Source organism: Cyprinodon variegatus, unplaced genomic scaffold (genome assembly GCF_000732505.1).
Source record: "Cyprinodon variegatus isolate N-32 unplaced genomic scaffold, C_variegatus-1.0 Scaffold6, whole genome shotgun sequence".
Taxonomy (NCBI): domain Eukaryota; kingdom Metazoa; phylum Chordata; class Actinopteri; order Cyprinodontiformes; family Cyprinodontidae; genus Cyprinodon; species Cyprinodon variegatus.
Window position 1 is genome coordinate 747,172 of NW_015150459.1, and position 15,087 is coordinate 762,258.

At 37.8% G+C, this 15,087-nt stretch overlaps 1 protein-coding gene across 2 annotated transcripts in view; it reads left to right on the top strand.

Moving 5' to 3' along the window:
* Nucleotides 1-388: 388 nt before the first annotated feature.
* Nucleotides 389-15,087, top strand: part of fhl3 (four and a half LIM domains 3) — a 35,902-nt gene continuing 21,203 nt past the window's right edge. The window contains exon 1 of one of the 2 annotated variants that reach the window (XM_015375321.1): nucleotides 389-573. The gene's annotated coding sequence lies outside the window, so the exon portion shown is untranslated. The remainder of the gene's footprint in view (nucleotides 574-15,087) is intronic. The other variant, XM_015375329.1, reaches the window with a different exon arrangement.

Below are 15,087 nucleotides of genomic sequence, written 5' to 3' on the forward strand. Positions count from 1 at the left end.
AGAATTCTGACTTTTTTCCTCTGAATTCTGACTTTAATCTCAGAATTCAGACTTTTCCCCTCAGAATTCTGAATTTAAAATCAGAATTCTGACTTTTTTCCTCTGAATTCTGACTTTAATCTGAGAATTCTGACTTTTTTTCCACATTAAACTGAAGCAAATTTTCAGTGGCCCTAATCCTCTTCCGTTTATTTGTCAAAATATATGCAAAGATACTTTCAACACGGACTTAAATAAACTCTGAGTGACACAAAAGACCTTGAAAGAATCTCCCCTCCTGCCTGGTCTTCTCTGTCTGCGCTTGTTTGAAGTCGCTGGGTGGGGAGGGGATGGGAGGAATGTATTTTGGGAGGCGGGATCTTGTGACTCACCAGCAACTTCCTCAGTAGTAGGACAAAATTAACCGGCAAGCCGCATCCATCTTCGCCGCAGAGGTTTGAAGTGAAGTTAGAAGTGGAGAAAGTTTTCCAGCGAGAAGAGCGACGCTCCTAAACCGTCAGAGGAGCGAACTGATCCCAGATCAGATCCTGGCAGCAGACGCGTTGGGAAGCCAGACTCAACACATTGCCCCCGGTAAGACAGACAGACACAACTTTTTCCTCACTCTTTTCCTTTTTCTTTAACCTTTTCCTGAATTTGCCGTTTTTTCCTTGATGAATTTCCCCTTATCCATATTCTACCCACTCACCTTTGGTTTTTTTTATTCACAAAAGTCTCAGACTGACAGCAATAGAAGTGTTGTTTATTTAAACTGATGAAGTATCAATATTAAAATCAATAAAATGATTCCCACCCTTAAGTAATTGCTAAACAGTATCTAAGAGTGCATCATAATTGGGAAGCTTTAAAAATCATTCAGGTCCTTATGATTTTAGAGACATCACAGAGATAAACGTGCTGGAACAGGTGGTAAGCTTTACTGTTATATATGTGATGATTTAGACTCACCAATACTTTGGAAATCATTATAATCATTCTTTTTTCTTTTAGAACGTTTCAGCTTTTAGGTAAATATTATTGTTGGCCGTGTTTGTTACATAAATATTGTGTAGTTTGGAAAAAAAACAAGTTAAAATCAGGTTTTTTAAAAGGGAAATGTATTTACAAACCCTACCCTCACTTCACCTTTGACCTCTGCTCGTGTCCCTCCTCATTATAACAATTAACTTTTCCTTATTGGATTTAGTTACCATTTGAATTTTAAAGGTTATGGAAAAACTGTCGAGGCTCCCAGCTGAGTCGTCAGCGAAAACTTCAGAGAGCAAAATCCCTCAGGCTCAACGTGTCTGTTCTCTGGCAGGAGGAAGTGGAGTATGGCAGTGTGCGTCTGCAAAGGGTGTGTCTCTGCTGCTGCATCTGCGAAGCTGTGCTGGCAGTACATCAATACTCTGCGGCTCATAGAGTGTTGTCATCATTGGGATGACATGTTTTTGCACACTTGTTGCAAGAGTTGGGATTAGTGAATGGAAATGGGAGCAAGATGGTTATGCTGATTTATCAGTTTACATCAAGGGGCCTCTATACGTGTATTTGATTAAGTGGAAGAACTTTGAGGGAATTATGATGAACAAAACGACCCAACATTTAAGGATAAGAGACCCCTGTCAATGTGCTTTCTGTGTAGAATATTCAACAGCAAAATAAGGGATAGATACTTTAAGGGTTTGGGTGTTTTGACCTATGGTTTTGTTAATTATGATGTGCAACAGCTCCTTACCTGTAGTAGACAGGTGTCATACTGTAGTGAATCTGTAGAAAAGTAAAGAAAGCCTCAGAGTAATAGAAGGGAAGCAGCTAATAAGACACGCCCACATTTGTAGTGATTTCAGTAACTTAAACAACTGTTCAGAGATGGAAATTCTTGGACTAAAAGACACCATCAGTGGGTATTTAATGTCTACACTTACACAAAATTTTTTTCCTACCGGTATGTGATGCTGTTTGATTCTCTCTGATGTAATAAGATCAGATAAAATCTCCCCTATTTCTGCCAAAAATAAACAGAATTTTTCATTTTCCTATAGACTGACATTTGTTTATTAAAGATGGTGTGTTCAGCTGTTTGGAAAACATTTGAGCAAATTCTTAATTGGCTGATCTGGCAAATCCACCTAGCTTGCAGCCTCTCCAAAAGTAATTTTGCATGGTAACACAGACTAAGAACCTATGGGTTTTATGTGACCAGTTTTAAGCCAGTTATTGCTCTGCGAATACTTATCTTTTCTACAAACTCACTGTAATGCGATATTTGTCCACTTCAAGTAAGGGTGCCATTATTGATTATCTTGCCAGGAGCCAGCAGATGTGTGAGCCTTGATACAGTTATGTTTCTGACCAATGAAATGCAGTGACCTGTATGATGTCAATGCATCAACCAAAGGCAAAAGACTAAAGCAAAACAAACATGGCTGCACCAGTTGTAGCTGGAATACTTTCTATTTTGAGCAAAAGGACGCCATTTTTGCCTTTGTGGATGATGTTTGGGTGTTCCCCCCTGACCAGATTTGATTTATCAGGTAACCCCGCTAAATGTGAACCACATTAATCTGCTACTGCAGCTGTGATTGGCTAAAAGCTTGACATATGAGGCAGGTAGCCAATAAGCTCGAAGAAATATACTGAATGTCCCTCCTTTTTGAAAACACTTTCTGCATGATGCTTACACGACTGATACATGTAGTTCAATATGTATTCTACACGATATTAATGGCTAGCTTATGCCATGTTACAGTATTGATATTAACTCTATAGAATCTAGTTAAAACACAATGCTACACCTTAAAGTGTAGTAATTGTTGAGATTTAAAGACTGCTGGTATTATTAAGTGTTATGTTAACTGCCCTGATTTAACAGGGTGGGTAATGCTTGCTTTAAACATTTCAGAAATTACGAATTATGTTTCAATAAATCTCTGATTAGTGTAATATTGTCCAAATCCTGCTTGATAAGTCTGAGCATTTTAGATATTGAACTGGAAACCATTAAATGCTCCAGCATCCATTATTAACAACAAAAAAACCTATAGTTAAGCCCCAGTACAAACTCTCGTGATATAATGAATGTTTTTTAGTCCTGTGGTATAACAGAATCCATTCTGTTCCTGAGCTCAGCCTCAAAAATACCAACAATGCAGAACTCCTTCCAGCATCTTTATACTATATCTTTAATCCTGGCTTACACCATGTTGGGATTTGCTTTTTTTTTTTTTTTTTTACACAATCTATTTGTCACAGTAGCAAGCAAAAATGATTCCCTAGTAGCCCAAAGCCAGCTACTCTGCCCCATCTGGGAAGTTTGCCCCAGTATAACCCACAGGCTACATAATGTGTTTGTTTGCCTTTTTTCCTCTTCCTCTCCCTCTCCATCTCACTGACCCTAGCTACATTCTTCAGAGGGCTCAGTGTTTTCCAAAGGTTTGCCCCCGCACGGTGGTTGGACCCCTGCCAGTTCCGAATTGCATTGGGACTGCAGCTTAAACGACCCGGACTGGTTGTGGCTGGTTTTTATGTGTTGGCACCATTTGAAAGCAGGCCAATGATAATGATGGAGAAATCAGCGGTCAAGTGTTTGCAGGTGCTTTGGGAAAACTATTTAGATTTATGTTAAAGTAGTTCTCTTTGACATTGTGAAGCTGACCATTACTAAGTGGTGTTTCTGAGGGCATTGGGTTCCATTTTATTTCTATTTTTAAGTACTGAAGACTTTGTGCTTCTTAGTGCCAGAGATTTTGCTATGTTTAATGCTCACAGCAGGACATTGCTTGGACTTGCTTAATGAAAAGTTAGTACAAGCATTTGTCATCAAATTTCGATGATGCGAGTCTTCCTAATCCGCACTTCCTTCAACAGTGTCCTTATTTAGCACTTCCTTTATGAAGTCCGGTCAACTTTTAAAATGAAAGCCACTCTCAGCAACAATAAATTCCTAGTAAGGACACAGAATTTGGTGTTAGCAGAATAAAACTAGATAAACAACATGTGCATTTCTTTTGTATTGTGTTGGCGAGTTACCTCCTCTGTAGGATGTGGGGGCACGTGGCTGGAAGGAGTAGCATGTCTGCATTCCCTGAAAGGGGGGAAGTGACCTCAGATTTCCTGTGTGGGGATCGCCAGGTGCTGCGATGTCGTTGTGAGGGTCTCGAGACTTCCTTCTTGGAGGCTTTGTTGGTAAACGTCTGAAATTCGATCCCTTGAGTCAGGGCCCCTGTGGGAGGTAATGCCCCCCTCCCGCCATACACACACATGTACACAACCCAGTCATCTCGTCTCACTTGCTTATCCGCCTCCTCCACAGTGCTCGGTCAGTGCCAGATTTGAGAGAAAAAGAGCATAAACTTGATATAGTCTACTAAATAGTGTGAATAGTAACCAACTCCCCTGCTAATGGGGTAATTACATTTCTCTAGGGATACAATTACAGTTGTATACCTAGCACTTACCTGCTACACTCAAAGGAAATTCTGTTTTAGAGGAAATACCAAATTGTGAGACCAAATTGCAGATGCCTCGTAACTACAGTTGTTTAACACTGACTAATTACATGCCATGAAAGAATGAGGCTTTTAGACCCTCACTATGTTGGATTTGTTATATTTCATTCACCATGGGCTGATAAAACATATGCTCTCTGAGACATCTCTCATGTGACAGATGTAGTGTGGGTGCAGAAATGGTGTAGATTCATGGAAGTATCGTCACATTTGGCCGTGCATCGCAGATATGTGTGAGTCAGGCCTGACTGCTCCCCTGCACCCTCGCCTAAAGGGAGGAGGGTAGGGCTGTGCAACAGAAGTCTACAGCGTACACAGAAATTAACGAGACCTGACGAAAGGAATGTTATGCAAACTTGCACCAGTTAACAGTCTTCTCCATCCAACCCTGCCTTGTTTTATTTATTTGAATGAGATCCCAGAAAAACCTGTTCAGATTCACATACGACTCAGTTCACTTCTGCCCTGGGATAAACAAACCTGGTACAAAAAAGTGTGGAAATCGTTTCAGGGTTGTGTTGATGTCATGATTAACTTGATGTTCTGGCACCAGTAAAAGATGTTATCCTGGGAAAATAGTTTGTTTCTAGGAAGGCACAACTGAAAACGCACGAAGAAAAAAAACAGAAACAGACAAACGGCTGTGGTTTTATTCAACATACAGCTTCATACAGCGTGTTTTCCAAATCATAAAAATAATTGTTACGTTAAGATGTCTAAACCATTAAATGGAAAATATAATGATGGAAATTCAAGGTACATCAGGGATAAAGAGAGGGTGTCCTACTCTGCTTTGTCTTTTTTCTGCTTAGAATGATGACAAAGTAAAAAATCAGGCCCTTTAGTTTATGAGGTAATGCCACATTTTCTGTGTGGTATAAAAGATAAATCAGAACTTGGATCATGTTGCTATAAGAGGAATCTCTCCAGCCCTGACCTGTAATTATGCTGGCTGTCAGTAGTATGTCACTATTACACTGCCACATGCTTTCGTCTTTGCCAGTTCACTAAACTTTAAATACGAGCTGAACTGGGATTATTATCATAGTCAAACTGCAAACTAAATATAGAACTGTTGGACAGTTGTGACACAGAAGCTAAAAGATATGAGATGTTTAGAGTGGGATGTCTGTTCAGCAATAAATTGCAGGCTAGCTGCCGAGCAGCTCGAGTAATTAAGAAGCTGATATCAGCTTTGCTTATGCTAATCTCTTAAGAGCTGTAAATAAAACAGGCCAAATTCTGCCCAATAAATGTGTTTATGGTAAAACTACTAAGATTATCTTTAAATACATTTTTTTTACTTAAAGTATATTTCTGAACTCCTAATCATTATAGTAATTAGATTAAACAAAAACGATAATGAATGAATGCATTTTATTTTTTCTAAGAGGGCAGAACTTGTGGAAGATGCATAAAGAAGAATCAGAAACATGTAAAATCATAGTTAAGATGTATATTTTAGTGGTGGGACTTGATTAAATTAATAAAATCAAGTTAATTACAAGGACTGTAATGAATGAATTGAAATAAATATAATTTTAATTGAAAAACATAACTGAAAAGCTTTACTCTCAAGTTGCAGTGTGGTTGCGACGGCGTCACACTAAACAGCAAACGACATCATAACTACAGGTGAATAAGAAGTTTGTTCTTAAATCAGAAAAAAAATCGTGAATTGAATTGGGAAAAAACAAAAAACAAAAAACAATCAGAGATTTTATTTTGAGGCCATATCGCCCAGCCCTAATTGCTTTGAATCCAACTATTTAGGTAAATCTTTGGATTAATTGGTCTAATTTTAGGTTTTTCATTTATTACATTTTTTTTAAACCCCTGATATTTTACACAATTTCTGAGAAAACCATTTCTATAGAAGTATGCAACAGTCCATAAACGTTATAGTCCGATTACTACTACTTCATATGGTTCCAAGCTATATATAGCAACAAGGCATACAATATTGCCTGTAATGATCATAATGACTGAACTATGACTGTTAAGCACTGCACAAAGCATGGCTTTTAGGAGCTTAAAGTGGAAATGATACGGTCAACTAACTTAATTCATGAGATTGTGTCTTACTATTATCAGTATTTATATTACATATGTGAAAAACTATTGTTATGTAAACATAAGAGAAAAAAACGAAGCATTGATTTAGATTTTTTTGGTAAAGGCGCTGCCATGTTGCAGTACTCCAAACGGTGAAGTCACAAATTGGTTGATGCTTCAGCTAGCAATGTAGTGCATTAGATATACCGGCGTTACATCACAACAGTAAAAAATTTAACAATTTGGTAGGATGGAAGACGAAGCTGAAAGGATACCACAGCGTCTAAATCCCATTGCTTATGCTTTTGAGCCCATTCACTGTGCGACTTGAGCCTTAGTAAAGAGAGAAAAGGCTGTTTTGGGTCCGGGTGCTACCGTTTTCTTTCAGGATGTCAAATGAATAGGGAAATATATTATGGTCAAATCTTAGCTATCACCCCTGACAGAAATATCAGTAATGGATAATAACATTGCTTACATCACAGACTAATTAACCAACGAGATGCAGATTTGAGGTAAAACATAACCATACTGTGATGTAAAGCCAATAGGAGATATGTTACTTTTTTATAATTGTTTACTGAAGAGAGCTTTAAAACTTTGAGCAATTATTACATATGAAAATAAAAAATAGGCCACAAGTTCTTATACTTATATAGATTTCAGACATCTAGTTGTCTGATTTTAAATTATTTGAAACTTTCAGTTATGGTCGATTTTCACTCCCCACAGTGAGCAAAAGCTGTATTGCTTTGCCTGAAAGAAGAACCCATTTCTCATAAGGACCACCAAGACCATAGCGTGGTAAAATCCTCATCTCCCGGTCGTCTCCTGTTGGATTAAAATAAAGTTCTGCTTCCAGTGGCTGTGTGAAAGATGGATAGTGATGATGGAAAAACTGAAAACTGTGGTGAAACCATATCATATGACAATGTTGAAAATAAGAAGCGTTTAACTTTGGTTTTGTAATATAAGTTAAATAAGTTTTAAGAAGCATAAATGTGTGTCAGTTTTTAGATTTTTTATGATCACAACACAAGCTCATCGTAACCTTATATGCCCTGTTTGGTGTATGCAAAGCTCTAGACTAAACAAATATGACTAAAGGTTTTTGTTTCTATGGAAGCAACACTATAAGATGAATGAATTATCCAATAACTCAAAGCATCAGTGGTTCAGTCTTTATGTAAGCAGTTACACACCAGGCATCAAATAAAGCAACACTGCCTAAAGCTAAAAATGCCACTTTTTCAGTGTATTGTAACTTTTCTGAATAGGCTGTTAACGAGCTATTTATCCCCATCCACATTTCTGCAGAACTTTCCTCTTACATGCATTAGATAATTAGATAAAGACTTTCATATCCATGCACTGTTTAGTCCATCATATATCCCCACCTGGACCTCCCGCTGTTGGGATTACTCAGTTTTATATGGCTTGTAACTTCAGTTTACCACAACTGCACTGGCACAGACCTGATTCCATAGTACTTAATAGAGCTGGATTCCACATGTGCAAAGAATGAACTCAGACCATGACATTACAGCACAGGAAGCGCTGTTAAGGAGTTTGGTATTAAGCCTGTTTACACTATTATCTCAATCTGCATAAATATGTTGCCTGTTGCACAACTGTCTTCTAGTGAGGCACCACAAGGACCCGACTTATTGGAGCTTGTGAAAAGCTGTTACTTGTTCAGATTATAAGACCATTAGCCTTTCTGTGATAAGTGCAGTAGTGTTTATTTGCAGTGCAGCTGCTGGAGAGAGCATTCCCCTTATTTGAAGTAAACACAGTAAAAATGCCTGCTGTGCATGATGAAACTAGCAAGTGATCAAGAATGTAACTCCTTACCCAGAATGCATTACGCTATCTCTCTCCATCATCTGTCTTTTATGTCTTTTTGCTCACTTGTATTTACAAGCATACACATTTTGCAAGCTGTGGCCTCTCACTTTCGTCTCTTCAGCTCTAAGAGAGAAACAATAGCCTCCACAGCTGAGGCAGGCTCAGGCAAGCCAGAGTTGCTAGATACACCAAGGTGAGGATTTATGCCACTTACTTAATTGAACTGTATATGACAGTTGGGTGCTTTTCAAAACATACACAGGAGACAGCACTTGGCACTACTGAGATACACTTTGGCACTCTTCTTTTTAAAGCTGCCAAAGGTTCAGTGAGAAGGAGTATAAAGTTGACAGGATCTGTCTTGTCCTTCTTTGCCTCTCTGTCTTCTCCCACCTTGGATGCTGACCCGCCCTTGAGTCATGCTTAGAGGAGCCATAAATGGCAAAAAGTGTCTGTCTTGAGTCTATAAAAGGACGTCAGCTCCTGCATGGGAGAGTTGTCAGGCTGAGGTATGACAGGGACTAGTTAGAGATAGTTTATTCTGCCGTGGTGAAGAGAAACTGATATAACACCTCAAACAGTTTACAAGTATACCTGTTTAGTAGTTGAAAAGGTGAATGCCTAAACACATGATGCATACCGGTAAATTCATACAGGTTATATATTCTCTATGTTTGTTGCTATAGATATGCTTAAATCTTACCTACTATGTAGAACTTGCCAACATCCACATGTTGAGGCATCTTATATCAGCCGTGCCATACTCCCCTAAGTAAGATAGGTCTGAAGTAGCAAAGCAGTTTAATTTCTGCCTGACAAAGAGTTTGATGTCAGTCAATCCTACTGAGCTAAGATAAACACGGAACCAGTTTTTCTGATGCAATCCAATATCTGATTTCAAAAGGTTCAAAAACTTTTTTAATTAAAAATGTCCCCCCCGTTGGGTAAAGTTTTATTTAATAGACAAATAGAATAAGATCTCCACGGGCTGACAAAATGTGTAGTCATTTTTCCTGGCCCATTAACTGTTGAACGATTTTAATGGAAACCAAAGGGAAAACGTTAAAGCATGACATAAGGAGAACAGGATATGGAGCATGGGCGGCAAAAAAAGAATCAGACAGGAGAAAGGGAAAAGTCAAGAGCATGGCAGCAAAAGGATCCAACAAAGAATCCTTTTGTGAGTGTTGCTCAGATGACATTATGGAGCAGCTGAGGTGGAAGTTAAGCAGGTAAGGATACTTATAAACATAGAGGAGCCAACTAAAGGTCATTTTACCCTCCCTGACCTATCTTTCTGTCTCTTCTCCATTATCGTTCACACGTGCTGTGCTACAACACTCACACACTTTATTCTGGATGAATCAGTTCTTCCAGTTCTAATGTGGTCATTATCCTTGGTTTGGAAAAGTCATACGCTTTTTTTTTTATACAAATATCTTATTATGTTCCTGAGGTATACCTACAATTGTGCACTTTCCTATCTCTCTGAATGCCTCTCAAGCATGCTTCTCATAAGTCTGACAGATGCATTTAAGCTGTTTCTTCTCACTTTATCCTCAGGTCCAACATGCGTTTGCAATTCTGTCATTTACTCTAATGGGCTTAAACACACTTAAACATGAAAAGAGCAGCATCCATTATTAGCAATAGATGTTAGATGAATGGAAAGCATTGCAGAGGGCAAATGACAAAAGCACTATGACTTCACTTTAAAAATATTTAGCCTCCCTCAACACCCCCTTTCTTATTGTTTTTCATGCTTTCTCAACACCAGTAAATGGAAACTGTTAAAAGTTTAATGATTGCGGAAAAATAATGCAGCAAAAATGTTGTAGCATTAGATCGGATTTGATTCATTATAGTGATGGAAACAGCAGTTGAAAGTAAAGGGAACTGAATCAGTACATTGAAATGATTTGTTCAAATGAGTCACTTACTGAATCGCTCAATTAATGCAACTGCAATTCAGTTTTTTTTAGTTAAAATTATGCGCTAGACTTTTAAAAGACTTTAATGCTCCCTAAAAGCTTAAACAGGTGATACATATCTGATGAACAATTCTGGGTCTCGCCTCACTTCGTTTAGAAATTCTGGCAACTGTAAGTCTGTCAGCCCAGATTAAGAAAAATGACTCTATGATGAGTTTTACATAAACAAAAATTCTGTTTGCTTTTAAACAGATCAATACGTAGCTTCAGGGTGATGTCACACATCCAAATGCAAGCCTAGCAATGATGTCCACAGTCTAAGGTAAACATTTGCCAGACTACATAATTTTTTTTTTTTCTTATTGAACTTTATTGATCTCACATTGGATAAATTTACCTCTCCAATTAACCCATCCCCTTTGGGAGCAGTGTGGGGTTAAGGGTCTTGCTCAGGGACCTAGAGTGGCAGTCTATGGGAGTGGGGTTCAAATTCAGAGCATCAGAATTCAAAGCTCTATGCCCTAAATAAAAAGAAAAAAGAAAAAAAAACAACACCATTATAACCCTGACGGATGAAGCAGTAGAAGATTGATAGAAAAATAAGATAAAATATGATAAAAAAAATACATAATTGGTTGTATTATCTATCTCCTATCTTGTTTGTCCTATTTCGGTTCTTTGGTGTTTTATGTGAATAGCTGAACAAAACCACTCTCAGTGTGATTCGCGCACTACATGAACAAGGGTACGATCCAGTTAGGCCACAGCACAACCTGAAGGTGTGAACAAATCAGCCATTGATTGGTACACTGGTGAATAAGGGAATCATAGTCATGAATTACTCCTGACTCTTAGCCCAGATGAATCCTAGCCTGATTTGTGCTTTAAGTAATTGACCAAACTGCCAACACATCCCGGAATGAATCACCTTGAATTTGATACCAGAGAGGGTGAATCAGCACAAGTAATACTTGGTGAATCCCTTCTTAGAGGCGTTTCTTTATGTGCAAACTTTAGCTGTTAGGTTCAGCTCTATTAGCTTTGACGTATTCCAGGTTAATTCTAGCTCTTAGATTAGATGATCGGATGCTGTTCTTTGAGTCACAGACCACACATCAGGCCTTAGGTTTGTTATAATGGTCCATATACAGGTGGCAGCAGGGTGGGGATAACTGGGTCAGTTGTCTTGGCCTCTCAAACCATCAACTCAAAATATTCAGTTTTTTTCTGTAATACAGTTAGACTATTAATAATACAAAGCAATATATCAAACCTGATATTGATTACCGGAAAAGTTGTTACATTTAAGTTTTGTAAGCTGGCAAGAAAATTAGGTGCAAAGTGGTACGGAAAAATATATTCGGGTTTTATGACCACCAAGAAGGCATTGGTTTAATGACAGATGAAGGAGAGATAGTTTGCGCTTGTAGACATATTTGAACTAAAATAGTAGAATAATATTAGTGGAGAGAAAAAACGTCTGCACAGGCTGGCACAAACAATAAAGCAGGACCGCAGACAATATGTATGCATAAAACCAAAATGAAAAACAAATGACTATATTTATTGGGGCATGTTTAGAAAACAGCCACCTAAGGACATACACCACACCTTAGGTGCCCCCACCTTAAGTTTCGCTTTCAAGTGGATGTTTCTTGATGGGCTGCATCCATGGAACACCAATGTTTTATTAAACCATTATAAACCTACCTTCATTTGGTATGTTTTGGGTATTGTGAGGAGTTGGTGGTAAATCCATCTGTTTAGAGCTAGGCTTGCTGTGCACCTGCATAATGGATTAGTGACTGGAGATAACAATAAAATGGTGATATGTCTGAATATGTGTACCTGCTAATAGAAGGTCCGGCACTTGATATTTGTTGCTAAAATCTAAATTTGTTAGGCAAGGAAAAACATGAGGATTTGAATCATTAATTCAAACAACTCCTTGAAATGACATTTAATGTTGTGAATATTAGAATTTTCTTATGTAATTTAACACGGAAAGCAAGAAAGGAATGGAAATGAACAACTTTAATTTAGCATAATGTACACTTTTAAAAAAACCCATCCCGTTCTTGCATCTTTGGATCTTCTACTTAAGCATATTTAGTTACACCCACCTTGTAGCCTCTGTAAGCTACTCTTTACATTTACTTCTCAGTTTTGTTGGCCATTTTTCCCAAATCTACGCAACACAGAATTCACTCAGATAGGAAAAAGGAAACGGGTTAATGTGAAGGTTGGGAAAGATTTGTAGTTGATAGTTTGGAAGATGTAGACCGGTCTCAAGTAGAAAGCAGGGAAATTCAGCCATGCTATCAGTATTTAGCCAAGCACCTGTTCTCTTTTTGTCTCTCCATTTAACATAGGCAGATGGGACTGCATTTTATCACTGGTAATGAATTAGGTTGGGGAAGATGAATGGTGTTTTGCATGAGTGCATGATAAAGAGATCCCAGGGTGTGACACTAAGATAAGGGCCTAAAGGATTGCCGTTCTCTTTGTGCAAAGTCAAGGAAGTAAGTGCATCATTTATGAACTTGAGGCTTTTCTTAAGACTATCCTAAGCTGCTAAGATATTTATTATGTTACTAAGACACATTATTTTTGTATTAATAATAAACTTTTTTTAATACAATGCATGTAAATTTTCACCTTACTCTTAAATGCAGAGTTCTGTCAGATTTAACATGACATGCTCTCTAAATAACATGGACAACGGAATATCCTTACACAAGCTTTTGTCTTGGCTTCATTGATGGGTACTAAAGCCTAAAACACAAATAATACAAATCAATTTCTCTAAAACTAGAAAAGACAAGGTAGTTTTGGTAATCATATACTGTCAGCAGGCTGAAGTCGGTGCAGCATGATTTATGAACCCCTTTAAAGTGAGCTCACTGCAGCCTGACAGCCCTGATCTAGGCACGCAGTATTTGGCGACGAAACAAACCTTTTTTGGTCGCTATTTTCACTGTTGTACAAAGCACTTGGATTTTTAGGTAATCATTTGAATGCATTTGCTTCCCACTTCACAAAAATGTACTGCTAGATCCAAAGTGAATTTGACTCATATATCAGTAACATTTTTTTTTTTAGGTGAAAACAAACAAGGACCTGGAAGGTGGGAAAAAAAGAGTCCATCTCTTTACCTTGAAATTGGGTGACAAGAGATATGCTCCTTTGTAAAACTACTTTATATGTTTTATCATTCTGTATGCCAAAATCTCAGTGGAGAGTTTAAGTTTGTTTTGTAGAGCATGAATGAAAATGAAATTTAAACACCCAATCATCTTTGAGTAAATTAAAAATGATAGCTACAACTTTTAACTCCTTACAGCAGTAAGTAGCGCACTCCAACCCTCTTCTTAGATGCTGTTTGCCAGCTGGTTGCCGGGTATGCCAGGGCAACCTAAGGTTAAACCAAAGCATTTGTAGACATTTAATTAGCCTGTTCAAAATAAAAGCAGCAGCCTTCACATGGCTTCTGAGCTGCTTTGCTTCCTTAACATAACCAACCAATTCCAAATTCTTCAAGTTACATGACATAAAATCAAAGACTTGCTTAACTTTATTAAATATTCCATCTTTTTGCCTAAATCTCACTCTTTCTCAACTTCTTCGGAATAAACCAAATAAATGTCTTTTATCAGTATCAGTATCTATCAGGATATTTTTATGCGATTAGAAAGGCCGAGGAACTTTGCAATTAAAAGCAATTACATTTTAAGGGAAGTCCCCACAAAAGAGTCAGAGTCTAAATTTATGTTCACAGTTGCTCACTGTATGTCCTTTGCATTATGTTTTGCTGAAGCCCCTTACTTGACAAAGTAATTTCCCTCTGGGATTATTAAAGTATTTCTGATTCTGATTAATTTGGTTGCATTGTATAGTTATAGTTCAATTCCTCGATCCCCTGCTCTCTATATTTTATTAAGTTAGTATGTTCAGGCATCATGTTGGAGATGTTTGTCGACTTGCAGCTCCTGCAGGTGTGTCCGTTTCACACTGATTTAGACCCTGGGCAGGGTTGTGTCTGTGTGTTAAGACATAATAAGGCTGCTTTTCAATGTAACTGTGTACTTGCAAGTGTATGAGCGACCGTCTTTTTGAGTAGTTCCAGAAACAGGACTGTTTGGAGTAACAGGAAGAAGTGCAAAGTGAATTCATAATCTCTTGGACATTGTTTTTAACCTCATATGGATGGACCAGGTCATTGCCCAAAGGAATATGAACCTGCTTTGTTTTACTTTAACAGTTTAAAGAATTACGACTCAAAGTTTTTATCAGGAAAATGGCTTGAAGGATTTTTCTTAGCGGCCTGTCCACAGCCAACCTCTGTATGCTTTTAGTGCTTTTTTTGTTCAAGAAGATTTTTTTAATGTAATTGTTTGTGATATCAGTGATTTCTAGTATTGGTGAAGAAGCATGGAGATATCCATGCTAATCTTGTTCCTGTGTATGGTAGAAATTATCTTATTTACAGTTTATTAATTCAATCCTCCAGAATTTCTAGCATATTAAAAACTCATTTTCCCTATTTGAATTCACATGGTGTAAAAAAAAGTGTCACATATTTCCACAATGGATAAAATCCTAGGCTGGGAAGTTAAGAGCAAGGATCATAAAATTAGAGCTGAGCATCGCTGCCAAAGGTTTAAAGTCCTCCGTGATGTGGCCACTGTTTACTTTTATCCATAGAGACAAGTAAGGGAAGGGAAAATTCAACCTCACATCCTGGAAATTACCTTTTAGTTGGT